Genomic DNA, 23,290 nt, shown 5'->3' with positions numbered 1-23,290 from the left:
CTTGTGTGTGCTCTGTCTCAAATAAATAAACAAAACCTTTAAAAATAAATAGATAAAATAAAGACTATTTATTTGAGAGAGCGTGCACACAAGTAGGGGGAGGAGCAGAGGGAGAGAGAGAGACAGACTCCCCGCAGAGCAGGGAGCCCACCTCGGGGACTGATCCCAGGACCCTGAGATCATGACCTCAGGCAGAAGGTTGAAGCTTAACCGACTAAGCCACCCAGGTGTCCCAAGAAACACTTCTAAACGTTACTGGTAGATGCTAGATGGAAGGTACATCGAATGCAAGGAGTTGATGAAAAATAAAATCTCCCCTAACAAAGCTGTCCAGGTCCAACCAACTCCATGTCTCTGATCCGACTTGTATCTCCTCATCAGGCAGAAAAACATAACTCAAATATTATCTAGAACGCACATCAAACAAAAATTTTTAAGTACCTCAGGGACACCATCTGGTGCAAATCTTTTCCTCCCGGATTTAGACAAGAAAACAAGCTGGAATTTGATCAAAATTAAAGTCCTCAAAGTAGGACAAAGAGGAGAATCGTAAACAGCAATGAATCCAGGATTGTCATCAGTACCTAAAACAGTGTGCTTTATGGCGTATCTAATGTGATCACTGTAAAATGCATGTTGGTGGAGCAAAGGTAGTGGGTGTCACATCGGAACCCACACCCGCAAGTAAGGAATAGTGGCAGCAGCTGCAGTAAACGTAGCTCTCCCCGCCGCTTCCTCTCCCTGAACCAGCCGGCTAGAACCAGCCCGACAACAACAGTCTTCACAGTTCGAATAGCTAAATACCGATCTAGCCTTTCCCCACCCACATCCCTCCTCCCTTTCCGCCACTCCATTTCTACACATTAAACTGAGCGTCTCCTGAACTATGCTAAGAAAATGCCAATGCCAGACACAAAGGAGGATGGGGGTGGGGGGACGGAGGCAGTGAGGACCTTACATTTGCTGAATCAGAAGGAAAGGGTGTAAAGAAAAATAATACTTAAAAAGAGGAGTAACGTAGGTTTCCCTCTTCTTTAATTTTATCTGGTTGTTAGGAAGATTTCTTTTTCTCTACTACATAGGGATAACCTAGAATGCTTGTTTAAAATGCAGATTCCTTGGCCCTCACGTCTGACCTTTTCAATCAGCCTGTGTATCTGCATTTTGAACCAAACCCGAAGTTTAGAGAACCAGCCAAGACTCTGCATTTTTTATTTGCATTCCAAGTGATTCTTAGACACATGAAAGTTGTGAATAATGTCTTAAAGAGAAAAATAACCATTTGTAAAATGTTCTTTATTTAAGCCTTTAACATTCATAAACTCATTTTACCCTCAGACAACTTGGTAAGGTTAAGCAAATACTGTGAATCCCTTCTAACAGAAGAGAAAATTGAGGCAATGAGATTAAATCATTGGTGGTAATTTCCTAGTCTCCTGTTCCCTCTTCACTGGAGTATCTTAAAAGTGTTATCTATCTGGGGAGTACCTGGCTGGCTCATTCAGTAGAGCATGCGACTCTTGAATGTGACTCTTGATATCGGGATTGAGTGTAAGCCCCATGTTGGGGGCAGACATTACTTTAAAAATTTTTTTAAATTCGGCGGGTGGGGGGATGTGGTAACTGGGTGATGGGCATTAAGGAGGGCACTTGATATAATGAGTACTGGTGTTAATATGCTACTGATGGATTACTAAATTCTACCTCTAAAACTAATACAGTGTATGTTAACTACATTGAATTTAAGTAAATTTTTTAATTAAAAAAAATTTCTTAAAAAGTACATCAATCTGGGAAGAATAACAGAAACACGAATGAATTAGTAGACATTTCAACCACAGAAATGCAAAATTTTTTTTTTTTAAGATTTTATTTGGGGCACCTGGGTGGCTCATTCACTTAAGCGTCTGCCTTCAGCTCAGGTCATCATCCCCAAGTCCTGAGATCAAGACCCGGGTCAGGCTCTCAGCTCGGCGGGGAGTCGGCTTCTTCCCCTGCCCTTCCACTGCTTATGCTCTCTCTCTTTCTCAAATAAATAACATCTTTTTTTTTTTTAAGATGTTATTTATTTATTTGACAGAGAGAGACAGCCAGTGAGAGAGGGAACACAGACAGGGGGAGTGGGAGAGGAAGAAGCAGGCTCCTAGCGGAGGAGCCTGATGTGGGACTCGATCCCAGAACGCTGGGATCACACCCTGAGCCAAAGGCAGACGCTTAAGGACTGCGCCACCCAGGCGCCCCGTCAAATAAATAACATCTTTAAAAAATTTTTTTTGATTTATTAATTTTAGGGAGAGTGTGAACAGGGGAAGGGGCAGAGAAAGAGAGAGTATATCGAGCCAACTCAGTGCTGAGCACTGAGCCTGATGTCGGTCTCAGACCCACAACCCTGAGATCAGGACCTGAGTGGAAATTAAGAGTTGGAAGCCTTATCAACTGAGCCACCCAGGTGCCCCAGAAATGCTGTTATTTAAATCACACAAGGGCTGTATGGACCTGTCGCAATTTTTCTTACTATCAGTGCCCCAAATTATTAACAAACATTTACATATTGAATAAAAATTCTAGAAGCATTCTAATGACCTAGCACCACCTTGACTGTCCTGGTCAGCTTCACTGTCTTTTGGACATTGAAAAAGTTAAGACTATGGAGACCTGTTCATGAGTATAAATTCATGTAGTTCTCAGTGTAAAGAAACAGAGCAATTTAGGGGGTGGGGAAATGGGGTAACTGGGTGATGGACATTAAGGAGGACAAGTGATGTAATGAGCACTGGGTATTATATAAGACCGATTAATCACTGACCTCTACCTCTGAAACCAATTACACATTATGTTAATTGAATTTAAATAAAAAGAAACCAATTTATAGCTATTCTGTTCAAATTCTTATCTGCCCTATTCATTTTATTATTCGAATTTATTTATTTGAGGGGGGAGGGGCAGAGGCAGAGGGACAGAGAGAATCCCAAGCAGTCACTCCCCCCTCCCCCTGCTGAGCAAGGAACCAGATGCGGGACTCAATCCCAGAACCCTGAGATCATGACCAGAGCCAAAGGCAGCAGCTTAACCAACTGAGCCACCCAGCCGCCCCTGAGTTTTTTTTTTTTTTTTTAAACTCTTCCTTGTTTTTATTTAGTCTTTCTTCCATCAACTCCATCTGAATTCCCAAACTCCTTGATTTTTCTTCTCTCTCTCAGTGCTTTGCAACTGGAGTTTTATCCTAACAGCACAATATAGTCAGAAGAGACAATAAAGAGAAAGAAAAAAGGAAAAAAGAAATCCATGTTGGGTGACACAATGGAATTACTAAACAAATCTCTTAACATACAGGTTCCAATCCTTATTGCTTATTTCCCAAAACTCTTCTGGACAACCAGAATAGGCAACCTAGACTAAGACAGAGAATCTATAATAGTGGCTTGCTTAGTAAAGAAATGATGATTGAAAACACAGGCATGAGAAAATTACCAGAAAAATACTTGAAACATGTATAGTTATCTGTCCACAGGCTCATAACAAACCTAAACTGTCTTAGATTATGGAACATTCTCAGAGGTTTTAGATCAGATTAATCCTTGTAATAACCCTACCTGGATTTCAGTATCTTCTTTTACAAGTAAGCAAACTGAGGCACAGAGAGGTCAAGTAACTTTTCCAAACTCACACAGCTAGCAAGTGGCACAACCACAACTTGGGTCCAAGCATCAAACTACATACTCTGAACGATTTCTTCTAATCCTTGAAAAGGCTATAAAATTGGTTTTCTCTGCAGTTTCCCCCCACTTCTTAGTACAGTAGCCCCCCTTATCCGTGGTCTTGTGTTCTGTGGTTTCAGTTACCCACAGTAAACCAAGGTCAGAAAGCAGCTGATCCTCATCAATAGCAGCTTAACACAATGTCACACTGTCATTCACCTCCCTCCATCTCATCACATAGGATCCTGTCATCTCACATCATCACAAGAATGGGGAGTACAGAGGTGCCTGGGCGGCTCAGTCATTAGGCATCTGCCTTCAGCCTAGGTCATGATCCCAGGGTCCGGGGATCAGCATCGTGTCGTGCTCCCTGCTCAGCGGGGAGCCTGCTTCTCCCTCTCCTTCCCACTCATGGTCTCTGTCGCTGTCTCTGTCTCTCTCTCAAATGAATAAATAAAACCTTTAAAAAAAGAAAAAAAAGGGGGGGGAGTACGGCACAAGATATTTGAGAGACCACATTCACATAACTTTTATTATAGTAAATTATTATGATTGTTCTCTTTTATTAGTTTTATCGCTAATCTCATACTATGCATAATTTATAAATTAAACTTTATCATGGGTGTGTGTGTATAGGAAAAAATGTAAGACAAGATACTATCTGTGGTTTCGGGCATCCACTGGGGGTCTTGGAACATATGCCCGGTGGATAAGGGGGGACAACTGTATGTAAAATTTTATTCAGATATCAATGCCTGCTGTTCTGGCTTATGTCTCCAATATCATATAGAGAACATTTGCAAATATATATATTAGAATTCGTTACAAAGGATCTAAGAGTCCATTAGACAAGCATAACTATAAAGACTGAACAAAAATTACTAATATCTGTTATTGTCCAACTATAGAGATTCCATTTTGATTAACAAAGAAATCCATTTAAGTCATAAATGAATTTGCTGAAGTCATGAAAGCTTTTTATCATTATGCTTTCTCTCAACGCTCAAAGACTAAAAATAAAACTACTGCCTTATGGGAGACCAGGAAACGTTTTGAGGTTTAAAAGGGACCAACTGACACACCGGGGCAAAAAGTGGTTACCAGAAATTCAGAGCTTAGCAGAGAAACCAGGGTTTGGTGCCTAACAGAGAGGGCAAAAGTAGGTCATTCAGTGTCCCTGGCAGTCACAGCTGGCAGAAAGTGATGTCACCCGAGAAATGTAGTAGGGAGAAGGGGAGGTAGAATTTAAGGTGGGAAAGTAGAGAGACTGAGGGGAGAGCTGTGAGGCGGGAGGCCAGGAATTTACAGAGCCGAGCTTCAATCAGCCTTTCATAGGCTGATGGCAGAAACAGCTGAAGCACCACTTCCTCCTCCCCCTCCGAGCCTGCCATCGCCCGGGCCTCATCCCTACCTCCTATCACCATCAGACCCCCTCTGCTGGAGACAAAGACAGCAGAGAAAGGAACAAGGAGAAAGAAAAGCCTGAAAAATAATTAGTTTGATAGAGAGACAGGTGAGGAAGGAAGTGAAAGAGAATTTTAATCAAATCCAGAGAACCATGATGGAGAGGAGGAAATAACAAAAGAGAGAGGCAGATAAAAAAAACATAGTAGGAAAGAAAGGAGGAAAAGATGGCTGAATGAAACAAAAGACCTATTAATGAATGGGGCAAAAGTAGCATTGGAAATCTAATTATAATAATTTCTAACCTCTTAGGCTTAAAAAGTGATGTTAGTAAAGTGCTGAGAAAGACACTGTAATGGTTATGATTTGAAATAAAAAATACGTAGTAAGTGTTTTGGCAATAAAGCAAAACTGGGATGCTCCCAACTGAAACTTCCCTCCCCAGCCTGCATCCAACTTAAAAGTTATGATGCCTCTGGGGGCGCCTGGGTGGCACAGCGGTTAAGCGTCTGCCTTTGGCTCTGGGCGTGATCCCGGCGTTCTGGGATCGAGCCCCACATCAGGCTCTTCCGCTATGAGCCTGCTTCTTCCTCTCCCACTCCCCCTGCTTGTGTTCCCTCTCTCGCTGGCTGTCTCTGTCTCCGTCAAATAAATAAATAAAATCTTAAAAAAAAAAAAAAGTTATGATGCCTCTGTGTTTATCAGGCTAGATCTACAAGTTCTTATGCCTAAATTAAATATGTCATTTCAGGTATAAGTAGTCCCTGTTAAATCTTGTTAGTAATTGTAGTAATAGTAACTATCTCTGCAGTGTGCAGACAGGGTATGTTTCAACACCCCTGGTTTTGAAATATGTCATGCACCTCACATTATTATTCTAATCACTACAAAGGTAATTCTCTAATCCTGTTCAATTAATCTGATCAAAACTGAATGTCCTTCCATTATGTCCATTTGCTTTCCTATTTAACAGCAACAACAAAATGAACCCTCTTTTTTTCTCTTTAGAGACCATTAATGCTTCCATTTGGGTAACTGTTAAGTTTTAAAACATCCCCTGGTGTAACCAAAATATAACTGTAACATTCGTGTTTATTTACATAGACCGTGTCTAGAAAGAAACAAGAGGAAAACTAGGAATGATCTCACCAACGTGCAGGAAGAACTAGGGAAATATAATGCCTATATCAGGAAGAATGTTACTTTTCTCTCCATCCTCCTCTCAAATTTCTTTCTATAAGGGAATTTCTATTGTTTAATCTTCTCCTTCCTCATTCCCTCTTTCTTCAAATCTTTTTTTCTCCTGTTGCAACAGCTCTTTTCATTTCCAGCTCATGTTGCCCCCTATTTCCTTCAGACTTTGTTGTGTCTTGGCTTAGTCAGCCAGGCTTCCACTAAACTTTCAGAGCTGGAATCAGAACAGTGCATTTGGCAAAAAGTCAGTCACACATACCACACAACCACAAACGAGCACTCTGACTGCAAAATCCTTTCAACAATACATTCCCATTTCATGCACTCAGCAGTTCACACAGACCCATGATCTGAAATCAGCAACACACGCATTCACATACATTCTGCATGCACACGGCCTCTGCAGTCAGCTCACAAAGACACAATATCTGCAGAAAGGTCTTTTGCAGGCAGCATACACTGCCAGCACATTCTCCTCCCCTTTCCTAAGCTCTTCCTGACTGGCTCTTTCTCCCAGCCACCTCCTCCCCGCTGCCTGGCGGTGGCTCCCCTCCTTTTCCTGCAGTTCTCGAAGTCGTAACTGCGGTGCCATCCATCACCCTCCCAACAGATCCTCAGGCAAAGGAATTGTTTCTTGAACCTCGCTTTTCTCCTGACGGAGAACCTGCCCCACCAAAGGGGCTGTTGGATCAGAATCTCCTTCTGGAACACAACACTGTAGTCTGAGTCTGAGTGACCTAACTTGTTTCTACAGAGGCTCATTTTGACATGGAAGGCTTGGGGAGAAGGCAGGGAGGAAAGAAAAAGAGAAGGAAAACAGAAAGAAAAGAAAGAGGGAAGGAAGTGGAAGAGAGAAAGCCCTGGTAGAAATTTCAAGAAAGACAACTGGAACAAAAGCAAAGAAACAGACTTAAGAAGGAAAGAGGAGAGAGAGGAGGAGAGAGAAAATGGAGCTGGTGTGAAAGTAAAAGGAGAAACAAAGAACCGAGATAGAATTATGACACATTGGTTATCTCAGCTTCTCTAGCTTTTTGTTACCCAGTAAGTTACTGAGGTAACCCTACCCTAGAAGTAGAAGAGATTAGAAAGTTAAAAAGAGAATCAGTGAGCAGCACCTGGGTGGCTCAGTCAGTTAAGCATCTGACTCTTGATTTCCGCATAGGTCAAGATTTCAGGGTTCTGAGATCGAGCCCCATATCGGGCTCTGTGCAGATTCTCTCTCTTCCACTCCCCCTCTGCCCTCCCTCTCTTAAAAAAAAAAAAGAATCAGTGATAAAGAGAATCTACTGATGAGATTGTATGTCTTGAAAATTTCCTAAGAAGACAAAATAGACACCCATCACATATATCTGACAAAAGGAAGATTCAAACAACCAATATGAAAGTATTTAGCGGTAGATGGAAAGAAGGTATGCGTAAATTTCAGTTAAAACAACAGATGACGTTTGTCACAGATACTGCAGTATTTGAGATATACTAAAAATTTATCTGCTGTTTATCTGAAATTCAAATTTATTTGGCCATCCTATATCTTATCTACCGATCATATCCTCAGGTGATTCTGATACACACTCAAGTCTGAGAAATACTGGGACAAAGTAAGAAAGCAGGCATTTCGCAAGGCCACCTTGAGGTGCTTGCAACATGCAGATTCGTACCCCCAAAACAAACATGCCAAACGGAAACCCCTAAAGAAGGAGCTCAAGAATCTTTTTTGACATGCATTAGATAATTTTGATATACCAAAGTCTGATAACCCCCGACTTTCCCAATTCTTCCACGGAGCCCTTCCTACATTTACATGAAATGTGTTAAATGAACTAAACAAGGCGACCATTAGACTGAGGCTCTACATAAGAAACCAAAATCGGCCTATAACTATCTCAAGATTACAAAATTTAAAGCTAAGGACAGCCAATCACCAACAGCCCAATCAACTAAGTGATTAAGCAACTGATTTCCTTGCTTTTGCCTTTTCTCTATAAAAGTCTCTCCTGGGGGCGGTGGCGGGGTGGGGGGGGGGGGAGCCAGGGTGGCTCAGTCTGTTAAGCGTCTGACTTCCGCTCTGGTCATGGTGTCAGGGGTCCTCGGATCAAGTCCAGCACTGGGCTCCTGGTTCAACAGTGAGTCTGCTTCTCCCTCTCCTTCTGCTCTTCCCCCAGCTTGTGCTCGTGCTCTCTCTCTCAAATAAATAAATAAAATCTTAAAAAAAAAAAAACTATAAAAAATAAAATAAAATGTCTCTCCCAGAGTTCCTGTGGATAGACTACTCCTAACCACTTCCAGTTTGGTGCTGCCCAATTCAAATCAATTTTTGTTCAAATAAATTTTCAATTTATTTTGTTCAAATAAAATTAAAAATTTTAATATGCCTCAGTTTATCTTTTTAAGAGTTCTAGTGTTAGCAGAGGGAACCAAAGGAGACCCCCGATAACCGCCAAGGGCAATGAGCAACCCAGTGAGCCCATGAGTTCACCGCTTTTTCCCCTGGTGCCTGGAGGTTACAGGTTAGTACCTCTCACACCCCAGCTCTGCAGCTTCTGTGTTACGAGCTTTATCTGAGCATTTCTTTTTCCAGACTGGGTCGAGGAATAAGCCAGAACTGAAGTGGATTCAACTTAGGGTCGGGGGGAGGTCATCGAGAGAACATGATCCCCAGCTGACTGCAAGGTGGACCTGGACAACTGGAGTGCCCCTCTCCCTCACCCCATCTTTGGAATGCACATTCTGCTGGCCTTCCCTATTCCCAGAAACTGCCCCAAGGACACAGCCTTGCCATAGAAATGTGGTGTTGAGACTATCTGAACAACAGATGTGACTAAACCCAGCTGAGGCCTTTATTTAAACTTTTAAGATCTGGCGGGCAGGTGCCCAGATCTACTCATCCCGAGGCCACTGAAGACAAGCCTTGTAAGTTCTTTTGCTTCTGAAAACTGCCATTTACCAATCTGGAAAGGTCTGCCTTTCAGTCTCTCCTTGCCCACTACATACAGGACCAATTTGCAAGCCAACAATTGGTGAGCCACCCAGGAGACCAAAGAAGTGGGCCTTGGGAAAGACGTGTCTAAGGGGGAGATCCCACACTGGCACTGACTTCTAAGTCAATGGGAGAGGTGGCTTCTATGTTAGATGACTGTAGATCACCACATGAGGATGAGGACACCCTGAAACCACTGGCTGGTTTGATGTGCTCATTTGATTAACTGCGTATAGACTGCAGAAAGAGGGGGACACATGACTGCTGTAATGGGCTGGCTCCTCCTGTGGGCATTTCAGCTGGCCACCAGTGTCCAACAAGACACTGAAGCTTGAGTTAGAGAGTTGGAAGAAGAGCTAAGGTAAGAGAAGGGCATGAAGGTTTCCACTATTCTGCTAGCTCTGGGGCTGGCTGACAAGGTGAGAAAGCAGAATCATCTGGAAACCTTAGCGTGTCATTTTCAAAAGCTAGGAGGGCACAGATTAAGGTCTGAGTGCTTGTGACAAAGCCTAACCGGGAAGCTACGCGGTAGAATCCCTGGAAAAGGGATGGGAATGAAGAGGGTGTTGTGACGATTGACAGAGAAAGGGATGAAATGCCCCATGCCTTTTTTTTTAAGAGCAATTATCCCAAAACAAAACAAAAGCAATGTTTAAGAGCAATTATCCCAAAATGCCTAGGGCAAAAACTTAATATTCTTTAGCTGTCCCCATGAAATTATAAATCTTATCATGTCTTTGAAATGTAAACACCTAGGAGTTAACCAAAACATTGCACACTGAGACTGAAGATAAAAAAGGAGCAGAAAGAGAATTCTTTTTTTTTTTTTTTAAGATTTTATTTATTTATTTGACAGAGAGACAGCCAGCGAGAGAGGGAACACAAGCAGGGGGAGTGGGAGAGGAAGAAGCAGGCTCCCAGTGGAGAAGCCTGATGCGGGGCTCGATTCCAGGACCCTGGGATCACGCCCTGAGCCGAAGGCAGACCCTTAACGACTGAACCACCCAGGCACCCCGAGAATTTTTCTAATACAGTGCTTTCTAAGTTCCCTTGCCCCGAATCTACTCCATAGCCTCCAAAAGATCACAAATATCAATGAAAAGCTTTAGCCATGAGAGTGAAATAAGAGCTATCTGTACTGATGTGTGTTGTGCATATGAGTTGTTGTTGTTTTTACCCTCGAGGGTATTGCCAAAATGGATTTATAAAACAGGCAAGGTTTGTTTTTTGTTTGTTTTTACAAAAGTACTAGAAATAATAAGGGTGGAAGGAAATGACTGCATGAAAAGAAGGTAAGGCAAGTAGAATGTGACAGAGTTTTTTGGGGGGAGAGTAAGGAAAAGGGGGGGGTTCTGTTTTGGTAAAGGGGGAAAGAAAGTAATTTTGTCCTAAAATAAAATTACTGTTTCGAGATGAAAAAAATAAGACAGGATAAAGCTGAATGGGTACAGAATATTGCAGAAAGTTTGTGGGGAAAGAACATTAGGAAAGGAATTTGACATGTAATCAAGCTAAGATCAGAATGGATTTATTGAAGTTAAAAAAGAAAAGGACAAAAAGAAAAAAAAAAAGAAAAGGACAGTGTTAGCATCAAAGTACACTGCTGGAAAATGAGAATTTGGTTTCCTTTCTGCTAAAAGCACATTTTCTAAGATTTTTGGTCAGCTCTTAATAAACTGTAAACAAAGATTTATCTTTATTTTAATACATAAAACCCTAATGTAATCTGCCAAGAAAACAAAAATTCTGTGTTTGTCTTTAGCAGGTCTTTGATTACTTAAAAAAATTGAGCCTTCTAGGAACTAGGGTTTTTACAACTATGTAATTTTTATTTTTTCCAGTAATCTCTACACCCAACATGGGGCTTGATCTCCAATTCCGAAATCATGCTACACTAACGGAACCAGCCAGGCACCCCTGTCCTAAACTTTAACACACTCGAATGATCAACCTGTAAAGCCTGTTGACTCATATGCCAGACTGGGGACCCCTGCCAAGGCATCCAGTACCGTAAAGGTATGGAAGGTGAAAGAAACAGCCATTCTCCTGACTCTCACCACGGATCAAGGTGCTATGCTGCTGAGAACACCAAGCCTCCTCATGCCTGAGAAAGGAATTATCTACTGGAATTTGCAATGGGACATCGCACCGGGATGAGTGAGTTACTTTGCATCCCCAGGTGGAGGGGAACTACTCAGTCTCTACTGGGATCCCACTGTCCTGCTGCAAACCAGATCCGCAGAAACCTATAGCTAACATCATACTTCATAGTGAGATACTAGACAATTTCCCACTATGATCATAAACAAGGCAAGGATATCTCACCTCATCACTGCTTTTCAACATCATACTGGGAGTCTAGCTATTGCAGTAAGAATAGCAAAGATGAGGTGTATGCACGGAGAATGAAGAAATAAAACTGTCTTTATTTGCAGATGACTTGATCATCTATGCAGAAAATGTTAAAGAATTGAACAAAAAAACCCTCCTGGAAGTATTAAGGGGTCATAGCAAGGCTGCAGAATATAAACTATAAAAAATTCATTTTTCCATATACCAGCAATGAACAAGCAGAATTTTAAATTAAAAAATACCATTTATAGGGAGCCTGGGTGGCCCAGTAGGTTGGGAGCCTGACTCCTGGTTTCAGCTCATGTGATGAACTCAGGGTGTGAGATGCAGCCCAGGGCCAGGCCCTGCACTCAGTATGGAGTCTGCTTCAGATTCTCTCTCTCTCTCTCGCTCTCTCGCTCTCTCGCTCGCTCTGCCCCTCCCCCTACTCATAGACTCTCAACTAAATAAATCTTTTTAAAAATTTGCATTAATTATAACCTGAAAGGAAAAGCTTCTGTGTCTTCTCTGTTCACAACACTTCTGACACCGAAGGTGTAAGGTTATTTGACTCATGAATCAATTCTCGAACTCTAGTGAGCACCCTGCAGTTCAGTTCAACACTATTCACCTGGAATTAATGTCAGAACCCACAAGTTAGGGGCTCAGTCCCATCAACTACTCCCATCTATCAACTGCAAATCCTGCCTCCCATACTTCTATTTATAGATCAGGAGTCCATCCTCGAGTTCAATAATTTGCTAGAATGGCTCACAGAAGAAGAAAGCCCTTTCCTTATTATTGCCCATTTATTATAAAGGCTACAACTCAGGAGCAGCTGAATGGTAGGGATGCCTAAGGCAAGGGATGAGGGATGAGTGCACCCCGCTTCCGCGTCCTCTGGGGCCACACCCTCTCAGCACTCGAATGTGTTCACCAACACAACAGTGCTTCAAATCCGGTTGGTTAGGGTTTTTTATGGAGGTTTCATTACATGGGGGTGGTTGATTAAATCACTGGCCATTAGCAGTTACTGCTTTCCCGGAGGTAGGACTCAAAGTCCCAGCCCTCGAATCAGGTGGTTTGTTCCCGTGGCAACCAGCACCCATCCTGAGGCTATCTATCCCGGAGACCCCGACCACCAGTCATCATTAGCATACAAAAAGACATGTATCAATTCTGAGGGTTTTAGGAACTGTGACGAGGTAAGACCAAATATATTATTTCTTGTGATGTCACAGCACCCAACAAAATGAAATACTTATATATAAATCCGAGAAAACTTACTATAAAGCTCCAGTAATCAAGGCAGTGTAGCACTGGCGAAAGAATAGACAAATACATCGAAGGAACAGAATAGAGAGGTCAGAAACAGACCCACACAGATAGAGTCAGCTGATCTTTGGCAAAGGAGCAAAGGCAATACAATGGATCAAAGACAGTCTTCAACAAATCACGCTTAACAACCTGACCACCACACACACACACACACACACACACACACACACACACAATCCACACAGAACTCACAGCCTTCTCATGAGCTCAGGGTCAAGCGTTCAAGTCCCATGTTGGGCATAAAGCTTACTTTTTTAAAAAAATAGGCTAAGCATTTTTAGGGCAGTGAACCAGTGTGATATTCTAATGGTGGATACATGTCATGATACATTTCTCATAACCCACAGAACCTGAAACAGCGAAAGTGAAGCCTAAGGTAAACTCCGGGCTTTGGGTGATTACGATGTATCCATGCAGAGTCAGTGGTATGGTTTTAGAATATAGGTGAAGCTTGGTGGCCTGAGGTTGAGCTGACAACCAAGAAAGAATTCTTGAGACATCGTTGGTACAAAATGATTGTTTAAAGTACCGGGTCAGGACCGGCGGGCAGAAAGAGCTGCTACACTGGGATTAAGTGGTGACTTATTATATACTTGGGAGTTGGAGGAGGTAAGGAAAAGGGAGATTCCAAAAGAACTTTCCTGTGCTAAAGAGGACCTACAAGATAATGCTGAGGAGGACAAGTTAAGGTTGTTTTCCCCTCTAGCAAGGTATTAACATTAAAATAGTTGGGAGATTTCTGGAAGAATGTCACACCTATCCCACCCTGGAGCATTCTGTGGGGGGGGGGGAACGTTGGGGGGGAGAGGGGAGGTTGTGGGGGGGAGTCAGCTTAAGCTTTGTCTCCAGCTAGCCTTCTACTCCCCCCACCAGTTATAACAAATGCACCACTCTGATAGTGGGTGAGGATGTGGGTGTGGGGAGCAAAGGGTATATAGGAATTTCCTGTACTTTTCACTTAATCTTTGTTCTGAACATAATACTGCTCAAGTCTGTTATAGACAGAGAAAAGCAGTGGGCTTAAGATGGAACCTGCTTCTCGAGGCATCCAAGAATTACTTGGGGTAGAATTAGCTGGGTTCGTGGTGGTCTTGCTCTTCAAACATGTCAGTCATTTAAGAGATTCTATCCTACTTATGCACCCAGTAAATAACCATTCCACGAACCCCCCATCCCTTTTTTTAAGTAAGCTCTAGGCCCAAAGGGACTTGAACCCATGACCCTAGAGTCACATGCTCTACCGACTGAACCAGCCAAGCGCCCTCACTGCTCCACCACCTGAAGCAGTCATTGCTACTAATGAAAATGGGTCAAGTCACTTGTTTCTTCATATGTCAGGGAATAAAGTTCAAGTGCATGACTGAGTCATCTCGCTCTCTTTTTTTAAAGTAATTTCTACACCCAATGTGGGGCTCCAACTCATGACCCTGAGCTCAAGAGTCACACACTCTACTGACTGAGCCAGCCAGGTGTCCCTGATACATCTTTTTGTAATTACCAGTATTTGGTGGAAGTGGCTGGCATTGAGAAACCAATCAGAATATAAATGAAGTACAGTTCTGAGTCATTAGAAATCTTCCATCTCATTAGGTATAGCTCAAGAGTCGTGCTACAGGAATATTAACAGACAGCTGGAATAGTAAATGTCATGCAAGAAAAAGCAACTCAACTGCCTAGCTGGTCTAAAGAAGTTATTTGCTGCCCTCTTGTGATCAGTTTTAGGAACTACAGCTTCTCCCCTTCGCACTCAACACTTCCTTCTGATGCACAGAAGGTTAGTCTACGCTCGGTTTTGGGCATACGACAGTAAACAAACCATCTGTCCATACTGAGCCACTCACTGTAGTGGAGACACTCTGGAAAACAATCCAAAGGAGGTATTACCCGAGTTGAGTTAAAAAGGATGAGCAACAATTAGCCAGCTGAACATAAAGATTGTGGGATAGTAAGGATTATGGTGAAGGTGTGGCAAAGAGAATGTAGCTGGTACAACAGTCTAGAAGCAAGAGGGAGCCTGCAGTTTTTCAGAAGTGCAAGTACTTCGGTATAGGTGGTAAGCAAGGTGCAAATGTCCTAGATAGAGTGGGTGGGTTGGAGCACTAGTGATGAGAGACAATATACTTTTTGAAGATTTTAACTGAGAGAGAGAGAGCAGAGCGAGTGAGAGAGAGAGCACAAGTTGGGGGGGGGAGGCAGATGCAGAGGGAGTATCAGAGTCCCCCCTGAGCTTGGAGTCCGACCTGGGGCTCAGTCCCAGGACCCTGAGATCAGGACCTGAGCCAAAGGCAGACACTTAACCGACTGAGCCACCCAGGCGCCCTGAGATAAAAATATAAATAGCCATGTATGCATACTAAGAATTCCATGAACACCCTAAGGACGAGGAACCTTTAAGGTCTTTAAGCCAGCAAGTGACTTAATCTGCCCAGGGCTAGAAATCTGATTCTTGGTGCTTTGTGTTAGGAACAAGGGTGGAGAAATGCTGGAACTGGGAGCAATGGCTCGGCTGACCTCAAGTGGTGATGGAAATAATGGACAGAATGGATGGATTTCAAAGTTGAAGGAAGTTAAGATCCATAGAATTTTGATGAACAAGGGTGTGTGGGGAGGACTCAGCGTTGAGGGAAAAGAGCAATGGGGGAGCCTGAGCTTGACTCGCCATATTTCAATTCAGTAGCTGGGCAGAAAATGGCAGCACAGTCCAAAGATGGGATTGAGGTGAGACCCTGCAGGGAAGAAGGTGACTCCACTTTACAGACACTAAGACATCATAGTTTAGCATACTGAACATTTATTCCAACCTCTTTCTTGTGCACCTTCCTGCATTCCAGGGTGGAAAACTAAAAACTACATACCCTAGACTCTCCTGCAGCTGAAGCTGGGATGTTATTTAGGTTCTAGCAACCACGTGCACTAGTAGAAGACTTGGAGTCAAAACCAAAGTAAGTGAGGAGAGAGGCGGGGAGTGAGGGTGCATTTTGCTGGGGTGGATCATAGCAAAGCCAGGGTGGTTCTGAGTGGTGACACCTCAGTGTAGAAGGTAGCCTTCTGATGGTAGGAGGAGCAATAGAGTCTCTTGGCAGTCCCTCCTGGAAGCTCAGCCAGAGTTTGCTCTTTAACTTTCTCTCTTGCTCAGGTAACATCTGACTGACTCAGGGTGCCTGTGGGACGTCATCTAAACAGAGATGTGCTGTTGGACATTCAGACATAGAGCTCAGGAGAGAGACACAGATCAGAGTGAGGTGTGGATCTGGGAGCATTAGTCTATAGATGGAAAATACAGACATGGGAGTGAATGTGACTACTGAGGGATAGAGTGAAACAGCGAGAGAGGATGGGGCAAGCACCTTGACAACTACCAGCATTTAAGCGTGAACAGAAGAAAAAGAAATGTGAAAGCACACTGAATGAGGCAAAGAGGGAAAAAGGGATGAGGTGTCAAGAGACGCCAAGGGAAGAGAATATTTCAACAAGGAGGACTGGTCAACAGTGCCTAATGCTGCAGAAAACAGATAATGAGAGCAAGTTCCTCTCTAGTACTGAGCATCAGAGGGCCTTGCGGGACAGCTCTCCTTAGCACTGTGAGGAGAAGTGAAAGAGGTTTCCAGGAAAGAGCAAAATACAAATGTCGCCCGTTTGGCACTTACCTAGGCTGTTGAAAAGTTTCCCTTTAACCCCAGAGGCACCGTGGTAGATTAAAAATGGCTACGCGTTTTCTGCCACTCCTCGCATGAAGAGGGAGTCTGTGGCTCCTCCCCCACAATTGGAACTGACGCTGGAGACTTGCTTTGACCAACAGAACAAGGGAGAGGGATGCTGGGTAACGTCTGAGGCTGAGCCTTAAGACAGCTCCGCTTCTTCCTTTGTTTCTTGGAATGCTCCATCTCAACCCATGGCTATGCTGTCAAAACCCAAATGAGTCAACACTACATGGAGAACCGTTACCGACAACCGCGTCACAGATTCCTGTGGGCAGCTAGGACCAGCTAGCTAGCTGTTGAAGTGAGGCCAGTCTCGATCTTGGCGCCAACACCACGTAAAGCAGAATTACTGTGATCGACATACCACATCAGGGAAAATAAGAAATTGTTGTTTTTAGTCACTAAGTTTTGGCATGGTTTGTTAAACAGCACTAGTAAGGGAACCGGGGAGAAGGATCTTCAAGGGGAAAGATATCAACAGTTATGGTAACCAACCCGTATGCTGTGTATGAATGTGTGGCACTGCACTCCTGCCCATCACCATCTTCCCTACAGCTCTGAGCGTCCCCTTCACTCTTCTACCAGAAAAATTATGGGCCGCCTGGCTGGCTCAGTCATAGAGCCTGCAGCTCTGAATCTCAGGGTCGTGAGTTCAAGCCCCACACTGGGTGTGGAGCCTATTTACCACCAGTTCCAACTTTAATGACCATCCAATCCATCACTGTTTCTAGAAAAATAGTAACGTTAGGTTACTGAAGAAGTCTACCTGCAAAGAAAGAATTTCCATAGCTTTCTTTAAAAATGTAAGCAAAATAATGGCAAAATGTTGCCCATTTCTACTATATTTCAAATGTCTACAAAAGAATGGCTGGAGTGTAGAAGTTCTCCATGTTTGTTGAATAAACACTTTATTTATTTATTAAAGATTTTATTTTGAGTAATCTCCACACCTAAAGTGGGGTTCGAACTTACAATACAACATCAAGAGTCTCACATTTGGGGCACATGGGTGACTCAGTTGGTTAAGCCACCAACTCTTGGTTGGGCTCAGGTCATGATCTCAGGGTGGTGAGATTGAGCCCCATGTGGGGCTATGGCAGATCTGCTTGGGATTCTCTTCTCTCCCTCTGCTCCTCCCCTGCTCACACCTGCTGGGGCTCGCAGGCACTCGCTCTCTCTCTCTCTCAAATAAGTGAATCTTTTAAAAAAAGACTCACTGACTGAGCCACCCAGGCACAGTAAATACGTATATTCTAATAACTCATGGTCATTTATGCAAGAAGTCACTCCAATATATCATTTAAACTAAATGCCAAAATAAATTCATTTTTACTGGGTCCTAATATTTCTGGAAGTGGTAAATATAAATTTACCAAAATCTTCAATAGCACATTTAAAAAATTATTGAATTCCTCTTTCAGGTTTTTTCCTTCAGGCAAAATTACTTAAATTCCTTTAGTTGCAAACCAGGTTTTGTAATTGTTTAATTTTTTTTAACATTTTATTTTTTAAATTTTTTTCTTAAGATTTTATTTATTTGAAAGAGAGAGAGGGAAAGGCAGACTCCCCACTGAGCAGGGAGCCTGACACAGGGCTGGATCCCAGGACAGCGGGATCATGGCCTGACCTGAAGGCAGAGGCTTAACTGAGCCACTCAGGCGCCCCTAACGTTTTAAAGTAATCTCCACACTCAGCCCAGGGCTTGAACTCACAACCCTAAGATTGAGTTGCATGTTTTACAGACCAAGCCAGCCAGGTGCCTCAAATTATTTAGTTCTTTTTTCACGGCCTACATTTCAAGTAAATTGTACTGCTAAATTATATAAATCATTCATAGTGAATATTAACAATTCTGTGATTTCCACATGAGTTCTGTCTCTCGCATCCTTTCTGTTTTTCTCTTTTTTTCTTTCTCTGACTCTCCCTTCTCTTCTGGCCCCTCTCCATTATCTGTTATTTCCTTTCAACTATTTTCTCTATGCTTTCCTATGAATGTGCTAATTTCAAAAGGAGCATAATCATACTTTTGAACACAGTGTCTAGCATATGGTCAATGTTCCATAAACATTCGTCATTACTACTAACTAGTATATATTAATAGCTAACACATAATAATAGCTAATTTTGTCTTTCATATAATTGTATCTATATTATAAGACATTATTATATATTATATACAGTTAGAAATATATAAAAGTTATTTATGTAATAAATGAAATAGTTACGTATTATAGTACGGGACATATTACTTATCTATTTAGCAGCTTAAAGCAGTCAAAATTTATTTTCCCCAAGTTTATGTTGATTAAGAATTCAAGTACAGCTTAGCCCCGTGCCTGTGGTTCAGGGTCTTACAAGGCTATCGTCAAGATGTTGGCTGGAGCTGCAGTCTTCTCAAGGCCCAATTGAGGGAAGATCTACTTCCAAGTTCATTCACATGGCTTTTTGCAGTTCTGAGGTTGCTGACTGTTGGCTAGAGACATGCCTTCTTTCACATGAGCATTACTATAGAGTAGCTCACAGCATGGCAGCTGGCTTTGTTCAGAGCAAACAGCAAGCAAGAGATCAAAAGAGAGCACTAATGCTAGAAGCCAGTTTTATAATCTCCTCTGGGAAGATAAACGCCATGCCTTCGCTGCATTCTATTTGCTAGCAGTGGTCCCTAAATCCAGCCCACACTCAAGGGGGTAAAGAATAGGAGGTGGGGTTGGGGGGTGGTATCCTGCAGTCTGCCTAGCACATACAATCTATAAAAATATAAACAGGTACCATATAAATCTACCAAACTTGTTAGCTAGTGTTATTATATACACTGAACTTGCCTGTTTTTTCCCCTCGTATCTGCAAAGTACAGACTTGTCTGTTTTGTTTGTTTTCTGATGGGTACAACAGGGAGATGGAGATTTCCTGCCCATTAATGAATATCCAGTATTTGTCCTATTTTGTTTGTTTATAGCCAGTTTCATCAGTTATTTAAATTTTGCTGTTGTTGTGGGTTTCAGGAAACTTAACAGAATCCTGAGCCTGGATCGAGCATCTTTCATCATTTTACGTTTGTGTGGTCAAGAGAGTGTGGTACAATGCAAGACCACCAGTGCACTCAGATTCACCCAAACCAAAATGATGGGACAGAAGCACTAATTACTGTAGCTATAAATTACATGTATTACATGCGCTGACTTTACAGCCTTCCTGCCAAGATTCCTTTGTTTCTAGAATAACTGTTGCCCAATTTCTGGGCCTTTTTCCTTTTGCTCTAATTCCCCTCCCATCACTTCAATTCATTGGCTCTTTGTTCCACTTACTATACTTCTTGCACATGCTCAAACCATTTTCTGCTCTCGAGTTCTCTCCTCTACTTCTTTACACTTGACTCCGTTTTTGAAAGGTTTTAAAGATTTTCTTTTTTTGAGAAAGAGAGAGAGAGAGAGCACGAACAGGGGGAGAGGCAGAGGGAAAGGGAGAAATAGAGTCCTGGGGGAGCAGGGAACCCGATGAGGGGCTAGATGCAGGGCTTGATCCCAGGACCCTGGGATCATGACCTGAGCCGAAGGCAACCGACTGAGCCACCCAGGCGCCCCAGTTTTTGAAAGTTTCTACATGGAAATTGCAAGTTACAATCTTAAGTCATCTCAACTCAATTCGAATGACCAAATTTTGACTTTTTAGTGCTAATCATAACATCAGCCAAAGATGAGTAGGACCTCGCCTCTGCAGTCAAGGAACTGGGTCTAACTGGGAATAGAGGCATGCAAATGAAAGAATACAATAGAGTTGATGACAGGATTATAAAAATAAAAAGGCAGCTCAGTAGAGAGAATGATAAGCTCTTTGGAAACAGGGGGCACCTCGCTGGTTCAGTCAGTAGAGCATGTTACTCTTGATCTCGGGGTGGTGAGTTCAAGCCCCACGCTGGGTGCAGAGCATACTTTATTTATTTATTTAATTTATTTTAAAGGTTTTATTTATTCATTTGACACAGAGAGAGACAGCCAGCGAGAGAGGGAACACAAGCAGGGGGAGTAGGAGAGGAAGAAGCAGGCTCCCAGCAGAGGAGCCTGATGCAGGGCTCGATCCCCGGACCCTGGGATCACGCCCTGAGCCAAAGGCAGATGCTTAACGACTGAGCCACCCAGGCACCCATACAGCATACTTAAAAAAAAATGGGGCACCTGGGTGACTCAGTAAGTTAAGCATCTGTCTCGTGCTCAGGTTGTGATCCCAGGGTCCTGGGATGGCTTCCCGCTTTGGGCTCCCTGCTCAGTGGGGAGCCTCCTCCTCCCTCTCCCTCTGCGACTCCCCCCACTCCCACCGCTGCTGCTGGTGCTCTCCCCCTCTCTCTCAAATAAATAAAATCTTTAAAGAACAAAAAAACAAAAACAAAAAACTCTTCAGAAGCAGGGAAGGTCAAGAAAGGTTTATGGGAAGAGACAGCATCTAACCTGGGTTTTGATGTACCTATGAGCATTTTTTTTACTGAATTGGGAAAGATATGTCAGAAAGGAACACAAAGTACAAAGCACAGAGGCATGAAGAGTTACAGCAAGTCTGGGGTACTAAGAAGTGGGAAGTTGTCCGACGACATATGTTTGCTAGCTTCTAACTCCCACACTGAGTCTATCTTTTAAGTTTGGCTGTTACTAGTGTATTGCCTCATTCCTCTCCACACACTGCTCTCTGCCTTTTCTCTTTCCCCACCTCGTATAATCCTCCTCCCATCCTGCCTTCCTTGTATGGCAATTTTTTTTTTTCGCATTTAGGCCCTGGATTTAATTTAGTTGGATTGGACTGTAGTAATAATGTTTCTGTACATTTGCCCAGAGGCCTTCAGCTAATGGGTGTATTCTTTACAGGCCAATAAACAGATGAATAGAGCCAGCGTGCCGTGCTGTCTTGCATGTCTGCCTCCCTTCTGTTTCCTTGCACTTCACCCATCTTCCATTGACGGGAGACGCTTTTTGAAAACTAAAATTTTCCCGGGTAACTCAAACATTTCCTTGCCTGCATTAAGTGGCTTCTGCACCTGCCCGTCGGTCCCCTGTTGCTGGAGAACCTGTTTTCTACCCACAGGAGATCAGCCTGTGTTGGGTGGGGGCACACACTGCGGCCCCGGGAGTCCTTCCCCACTGTCAGTGAGAACCTCAGAAATTGATAGTCTCAGGGCTCTAGACGTCCGTTGCTCATTTCTGACCATTGGTGCTGTTCATGACGCCAGGTACTTCAGTGATGAACTGATGGCCGAATAGAACAGGGGCTGACCAAATCACCTTGAGGAAAGGAATCTGAGGTTCTCCAAACGTGGGGAGCCAAGTCTAGGCTCTGAAAACAAACGGGGAACAGTGCTAGAATAAAAGGGCCACCACAGCAGCGAGGAAGAAAAAAATTCATCACACTACTTCAAAACAAACTGCATTCCTGAATGCCTGTAAGCCCGGCATGAAGGGAGGGATGATGGCTCCTGCTCTCACCAGTGCCTGCTGGATTTCCTCCCCTTTCCTTCTAAGCTGCTGCGGCCTGCCGTCTCCCTCTGCCTTACTCTGAACATTCTGTTCCATTTTCACGGCCCCAGCTTCAGACTCCCTCCTCCAACCCCAGGAGAGCACCCCCTCCTACTGCCTGGGGAGGCTTTCCTATGCTATGGTCTCGAGCTGGGCCAGCACGTTGAGGTCATTGCTCTCTCTGCCAAATGATTGGCCTGAGTTCAGTTTGTCCATCTGTCTGAGCTTCATGGAAAACATGATTGTTGCTCTAAGCTCTCTATTATACGTCCTTCCCTAGCTCTGCTTTGCATCTGGCTTTTTTTTGGTTTCTTTCCCCACCCCCACCTTCCTGCCTTTTCTTTCCCTGACTCTCACCAGACTAGAATCACATCTGTTTTCCAGTCTCTGCACTCTCACTGCAGAGCAGATGGCCGAAGAGCAAGTTCTCAGCCAGGCAGAGGAGGAAGAGCTGCGTTTGGTACTCAGCTTTGTTCTAGAGACTGACCAGAACCCGTGTATCTCAGAGATGGAACATGTAATGCTCCTTTGCAGGAGCCAAACGTGCTATTTCCTTATTTCTGATTATGTCCATTGCTCTCCCTTCCTCCCAACTAGCTAGCTTCCTTCCTTCCTTCCTCTCCCTCCCTCCCTCCCTCCCTCCCTCCCTCCCTCCCTCCCTCCCTCCCTCCCTCCCTCCCCTTTCTTATTCTTTTTCTTTTTCTAGTCTGTACTCTATTAAACACAATCTGCTTTGTCTACCTGTATTCTCCTTTAATTTAGCTCCCCGGGGAGATACACAATATAGACTCAAGGAGCTAACAGATAATTTGAAGCTTACACACTTTTAAATGCACGTAAAGCCAATGATTCCTCAGATTTGAGTTTCTGTAATTCAAATTTATTCCCTCCAAAGTGGAAGTATTTTTACCCGTCTAGCCACTAGGTTTCGAAGAATAAAAGCAAACACAAAGTGTTTAAAACTCTAGAATCAGAGAAAGTGTTATCTACATATTACACGATGTGGGGAAAGGTACTGTTGGAAAGTAAGGCGAGCAAAGCGAGCTTGGCTACCAATTTTCTTTGGGCTTCTAATGGCATTTTGTCCTGAAGATTCCAGAAACCAAGATTCTGAGCATAAACCGAAACAAAGCCAAAAGACAGAAGAAG

General features: G+C 43.3%; 1 protein-coding gene across 1 annotated transcript in view; it reads right to left on the bottom strand.

The window, feature by feature from the left end:
* Positions 1-16,692, bottom strand: part of RIMKLB (ribosomal modification protein rimK like family member B) — an 86,366-nt gene extending 69,674 nt beyond the window's left edge. Inside the window, exon 1 of the mRNA XM_044385245.3 lies at positions 16,590-16,692. The gene's annotated coding sequence lies outside the window, so the exon portion shown is untranslated. The remainder of the gene's footprint in view (positions 1-16,589) is intronic.
* Positions 16,693-23,290: the final 6,598 nt, after the last annotated feature.

Source organism: Ursus arctos, unplaced genomic scaffold (genome assembly GCF_023065955.2).
Source record: "Ursus arctos isolate Adak ecotype North America unplaced genomic scaffold, UrsArc2.0 scaffold_26, whole genome shotgun sequence".
Lineage (NCBI taxonomy): Eukaryota > Metazoa > Chordata > Mammalia > Carnivora > Ursidae > Ursus > Ursus arctos.
This window is presented reverse-complemented; position numbering and strand designations above follow the sequence as displayed.